Genomic DNA, 7006 nt, shown 5'->3' with positions numbered 1-7006 from the left:
CAGAAACCAGATGGCAGTTATAAGAGTCGAGGGGCATGAAAGGGAAGCAGTGGTTGGGATGGGAGTGAGACAGGGTTGTAGCCTCTCTTCGATGTTATTCAATCTGAATATTGAGCAAGCAGTAAAGGAAACAAAACAGAAATTCGGAGTAGGTATTAAAATCCATGGAGAAGAAATAAAAACTTTGAGGTTCGCCTGTCAGAGACAGCAAAGGACTTCTAAAAGCAGTTGAACGGAATGGACAATGCCTTGAAATGAGGATATATGATGAACATCAACAAAAGCAAAACAAAGATAATGGAATGTAGTCGAATTAAGTCGGGTGATGCTCAGGTAATCAGATTAGGAAATGAGACGCTTAAAGTAGTAAAGGAGTTTTACTATTTGGGGAGTAAAATAACTGATGATGGTCGAAGTAGAGAGGATATAAAATGTAGACTGGCAATGGCAAGGAAAGCGTTTCCAAAGAAGAGAAATTTGTTAACATCGAGTATAGATTTAAGTGTCAGGAGGTCGTTTCTGGAAGTATTTTTATGGAGTGTACCCATGTTTGGAAGTGAAAAATGGACGATAAATAGTTTGCACAAGAAGAGAATAGAAGCTTTCGAAATGTGGTGCTACAGAAGAATGCTGAAGATTAGATGGGTAGATCACATAACTAATGATGAGGTATCGAATAGAATTGGAGAGAAGAGAAGTTTGTGGCACAACTTGACAAGAAGAAGAAACCGGTCGGTAGGACATGTTCTGAGGCATCAAGGGATCACAAATTTAGCATTGGAGGGCAGCGTGGAGGGTAAAAATCTGAGAGGGAGACCAAGAGATGAATACACTAAGCAGATTCAGAAGGATGTAGGTTGCCGTAAGTACTGGGAAATGAAGAAGCTTGCACAGGATAGAGTAGCATGGAGAGCTCCATCAAACCAGTCTCAGGACTGAAGACCACAACAACAACAACAACACAGTTTGTAATGTCGCTTTAAATTGGTACCTTCTTTTCTATTTTATAACTGGCGTTACACTAACAGGTATAATTGTGTTATGTACGATTTTTGATTAATTTGGTTGTGAACTAACAGTGTTTGATTATACAAAAATCTGTTCATACAATTCTTGATTGCTTTTTCAATATGTGATTTCCATCATTTTTCATTGACACTGGATTTAGATTAATTTTTGATTGCATGTCATCAAATAATTCAGTGTTTTCAATGTCATTTTGGATACTTATTGGATTGGTTACTTTTTTAATATCGAGTGTATTAACTGTAGCTGACTTCACATGTGGGCATGGGTTCGTGGAAAATTCAACAAAACCTTGAAAAAGGCCTGCAACCTCATGTGACATTTACTTGAGAATGGATGGTTTTGATTTACAAAATACTTTCAATTCGTTAGGACAGCACATATGAGTTTCTGTTTACCACAAAGATGCTTTCGCTCTAAAGAAGTCTTAGATAGTGGGAGTTTGAAATATTGACATATCGGTTACATCAATCCTGCAACAGTTTTTTACTCAACATAATAGAACAATTTTTCTGTTATACAGTTATTATAAAAAAATAAAATTTTCGTATTTTCTACATTAATCGGATGTATTATGGTTACACTTTCTGTTCAGCAAAGAAGTTGGTTTGAAGCAATTTTAATCAGTAGTTAGTGAGGTTGTCGGATGAAACAGTCGGTGATAAGTTCAGCCAAGGGTGTGGCTTGTAGGTATGTGTTATGGGTTGTCAGCAAGTAAATGGGGTGCTTGTCTCACGATCTTGCATTGGATGGCGGCGAACATGAAACAGTCAAACGAAACATAGTTAACAATGAATTAGCTTACTGAGGAACAAACACTAAATGTGAATTACACACAAACAGGAGGCTGTGGTGTTCTCCCTTGCATTCATTAATCATTAATTACAAAAACCCTAACCTAGGCTCCGAACTTGGAGATGTTAGAGACTATTAACTTATTTTTTAACGATATAATTATTTTATGATACTTTATTGGTTGGTTTACACTGTCCATATTGCAATTCCTTAATCTTAATATGAACTACGAACATTCTGTGGTTCTTGTTTGCCATGCAAATCTCACGAGTAACATAGTCTCACATCACCTGATGCGTATCGCGTACAATGCAGTCTGGCAACGAGCTCGGTTGTTACTTTCTGGCGCTGCCCAGAGTCGTTTCGATGCCGGTTGCACTTGCTTGATGGTGACATACGGTTTTCCCCGGAGAGGCACATGTATTCGCTTTCATGCCCTGGGAGTGCTCCTCATGCCTCCTCAAACAAGATCACTTATTATGAGTTCTCTTCCTCCAGTCCGATTTTACAGTGAAAGATAAGCGGTATTTATTCATTGCCTTTTATGCGCAACTTCAGTTGCTTCCTTTCATAGGCATGTTTATAGTATTATGACTGTACAATCTATCTCGTTGCTGTTCATATTAGCGTTCAGCGTACGTCAATCCATAGGATTCATATAACCTGTCCACCATATGACGGTACTGGAATACTACGCCAACTCGCAGCGATCCCAGAGTATCCTGCACGAAAAAAATTTAATAATTCTGTAATAGAGGTATGTTAAATAAAAATTGAAATTTCTGTCAGCACCCTCTGCGCCTTGGTGTCCTTGGTAACACCGTTGTCTGATAAATACACTAAAGTGACAAAAGTCATCGCATCAGATAGCAATATGCACACACACAGATGGAGGTAGGATCGCAAGGTGTAAAAAGGACAGTCCATCGGCGGAGCCGTCATTTTCTTAGCTGATTCGTGTGAAACGGTTTCCGACGTGATTATGGTCGCACGGCGGGAATTCCCAAACTTTGAATGTGGAGTGGTCGTTGCAGCTAGATACAGGGGGCATTTTATTGCGGAAATCGTTAGGGAATACAATGATGTCCCCGTTCAAACTCCGCTGACGGAAATGGTTAGCATGATTTCTCTGTCCACCATTGTCACAAGTATGATTTCTGTTATTATATTTCCCACTTTTCAAAAAGGGTCTTGCCTCTTTGTCTGAACGGCAACATAAACATGATGGCAGTCAACCATCCATTTCCAATTAGGAAAACTAAATTCGACTGCATGTAGTTCTGAACAGATCGTTAATGGCTGGAGTAGGGCAAACAACAAGGAATCTCACTGTTCCAAGATCCACACTGTCAAGAGTGTGCCTAGAATACAAGATTTCAGGTATTACTTCTCACCACAGACAAAGCTATGTCCAACGGCCTTCACGTGATGACCAAGAACAGTGGCATATGCGTAGAGTTGTCAGTGCTAACACAAGCAGTTCTGCGCGAAATAACCTCGGACATCAAGTTGGGACACACGAGGAACCTACCCATTACGACAGTGAAGTGACATTCGGCGTTAATAGGCTATGGCAGCAGACAATGGACGCGAGTGCTTTTCCTAAGAGCACAACATCGCCTGCAACGCCTCTGCTGTTCCCGGGACCATATCGGTTGGATCCTAGACGACTGGAAAACACTGACCTGATTAGATGAGTCGCGATTTCAGTCGGTAAGAGCTGATGGCAAGATTCGAGTGTGGAGAGGCCTCCACGAAGTCATGGATTCAAGTTGTCAACAAGGCACTGTGCAAGTTCGAGGTGGCTCCTTAACGCAGTAGACAGGGTTTACATGGAATGGACTGGGTCCTCTGGTTTTACCTAACAGATCACTGACTGAAAATGGTTATGTTCAGCTTTATGGAGACCATCTACAGCCATTCATGGAGTTAATGTTCCCAAACAATGATGGAGTTGCACCGCACCAGAACTCTTCGCTACTGGTTTGAAGAACATTCTGGACAATTTAAGCGAATAATTTGGCCACCCCTCCCCCTCCCCATGAACCATGCACCTTGCTGTTGGTGGGGAGGCCTGCGTGCCTCAGCAATACAGATAGCCGTACCGTAGGTGCGACCACAACGAAGGGTATCTGTTGAGAGGCCAGACAAACGTGTTGTTCCTGAAGAGGGGCAGCAGCCTTTTCAGTAGTTGCAGGGGCAACAGTCTGGATGATTGAGTGATCTGGCCTTGCAACATTAACCAAATCGGTCTTGCTGCGATGGTACTGCGATCGGCTGAAAGCAAGTGGAAACTACAGCCGTAATTTTTACCGAGGGCAAGCAGCTTTACTGTATGGTTAATTGATGATGGCTCCTCTTGGGTAAAATATTTCAGAGGTAAAACAGCCCCCATTTGGATCTCCGCTCGGGGACTACTCAGGAGGACGTCGTTATCAGGAGAAAGAAAACTGGCGTTCTACGGATTGGAGCGTGGAATGTCAGATCCCTTAATCGGGAAATGGAAAAGTTAAAGTTAGATATTGTGGGAATTAGTGAAGTTCGGTGGCAGGAGGAACAAGACTTCTGCACAGGTGACTACAGGGTTATAAATACAAAATCAGATAGGGGGTAATGCAGGACTAGGTTTAATAATGGATAAAAAAATAGAAGCGCGGGTAAGCTACTACAAACACCATAGTGAACGTATTATTGTAGCCACGACAGACACGAAGCCCACACCTACCACTGTAGACAAATTTATACGCCAACTATCTCCGCAGATGACGAAGAGATTGAAGAAATGTATGATGAGATGACATAAAAGAAATTATTCAGGCAGTGAAGGGAGACGAAAATTTAATAGTCATGGGGGACAGGAATTCCATAGTAGGGAAACGAAGAGAAGGAAAAGTAGTAGGTGAATATGGACTGGGGTAAGGAATGAAAGAGGAAGCCACCTGATAGAATTTTGCACAGAGTATAACTTAATAATAGCTAACAGCTAGTTTAGGAATGATGAAAGCAGGTTGTATACGTGGAAGATGCCTGGAGACACTGGAAGGTTTCAGACAGATTATATAATGGTAAGACAGAGATTTAGTAACCAGGTTTTAAATTGTAGGACATTTCCAGGGGTAGATGTGGACTCTGACCTCAATCTATTGGCTATAAACTGCAGATTAAAACTGAAGAAACTGCAAAAGAGTGAGAATTTAAAGAGATGGGATATGGATGAACTGAAAGAACCAGAAGCTGTAGAGAGTTTCAGAAAGAGCATTAAGTAACAATTGACAAGAACGGGGGAAAGAAATACAGCAGAAGAGAATGGGTAGCTTTGAGAGATGGAGTAGTGAAGGCAGCAGAGGATCAAGTAGGTAAAAAGACGAGGGCTAGTAGAAATCCTTGGGTAACACAAGAGATATTGAATTTAATTGATGAAAGAAGAAAATATAAAAATGTAGTAAATGAAGCAGGCAAAAAGGAATGAAAAATGGCTAAGCAAGGGTGGCTAGAAGACAAATGTATAGATGTAGAGGCATGTATCACTAGTGGTAAGATAGATACTGCCTACATGAAATTTAAAGAGACCTTTGAAGAGAATAGAACCACTTGTATGAACATCAAGAGCTCAGACGGAAAACCAGTTCTAAGCAAAGCAGGGAAGGCAGAAAGATGGAAGGAGTATATGGAGGGTCTATACACGAGCGATGTTCTTGAGGGCAACTGCGTGAAGAATATGGCACAGCACTGAAACACCTAAGTCGAAACGAGGCCCCGGGAGCAGACAACATTTCATTAGAATTAGTCATAGCTTTGGGAGCTCTAGCAAAACTCTTACCATCTGTTGCGCAAGTTTATGAGACAGGCGAAATACACTCAGACTTGAAGAAGAATATAATAATTCCAATCCCAAAGAAAGCAGGCGTTGACAGATGTGAAAATTACCGAACTAACATTTTAATAAGCCACAGCTGCAAAAAACTAACTCGAATTCCTTACAGACGAATAGAAAAACTGGTAGAAGCCGACCTTGGGGGGAGATCAGTTTGGATTCCGTAGAAAAGTTGGAACACGTGAGGCAATACTGACCTTACGACTTATCTTAGAAGAAAGATTAAGAAAAGACAATCCTACGTTTCTAGCATTTGTAGACTTAGTGAAAGCTTTTGACAATGTTGACTGAAATACTCTCTTTCAAAATCTGAACATGGCAGGGGTCAAATACAGGGAGCAAAAGGCTATTTACAATTTGTACAGAAACCAGATGGCCGTTATAAGAGTTGAGGGGAATGAAGGGGAAGCAGTGGTTGGAAGGGAGTGAGACATGATTGTAGCCTATCCCTGACGTTAGCCAGTCTGTGTATTGAGCAAGCAGTAAAGAAAATAAAAGAAAAATTCGGAGTAGGAATTTAAACCCATGGAGAAGAAATAAAAACTTTGAGGTTTGCCGATGACATTGTAATTCTATCAGAGACAGCAAAGGACCTGGAACAGCAGTTGAACGGAATGGACAATGTCTTCAAAGGAAGACATAAGATGAACATCAACAAAAGCAAAACGAAGATAATGGAATGCAGTCGGATTAAATCAGGTGATGCTGAGGGAATTGGATTAGGAAAGTAGTAGATTAGTTTTTGCAATTTGGGGAGCAAAATAATTGAAAATGGTTGAAGGAGAGAGGATATAAAATGTAGATAAGCAATGGAAAGGAAAGCATTTCTGAAGAGGGGAAATTTGTTAACATCGAGTATAGATGTAAGTGTCAGGAAGTCTTCTCTGAAAGTATTTGTATGTAGTGTAGCGATGTATGGAAGTGAAACATGCCGATAAATAGTTTAGACAAGAAGGGAGTAGAAGCTTTTGAAATGTATTACTGCAAAAGAATGATGAAGATTAGATGGGTATATCACGTAACTGATGAGGGACACTGAATAGAATTGGGAAGAAGAGGAATTTGTGGCACAACTTGACTAGAAGAAGGAATAGGTTGGTAGGACATGTTCTGAGGCATCAAGGGATCACCAATTTAGTACTGAAGGGCAGCGTGGAGGGTAAAAATCGTAGAGGGAGACCAAGAGATGAATACACTAAGCAGATTCAGAAGAATGTAGGTTGCAGTAGTTTCATGGAGATGAGGAACCTTGCACAGGATAGAGTAGCGTGGAGAGCTGCACCAAACCAGTCTCTGCACTGAAGACCACAA

This window comes from Schistocerca americana, chromosome 7, assembly GCF_021461395.2.
Source record: "Schistocerca americana isolate TAMUIC-IGC-003095 chromosome 7, iqSchAmer2.1, whole genome shotgun sequence".
NCBI classification, from domain to species: Eukaryota; Metazoa; Arthropoda; class Insecta; order Orthoptera; family Acrididae; genus Schistocerca; species Schistocerca americana.
This window is presented reverse-complemented; position numbering follows the sequence as displayed.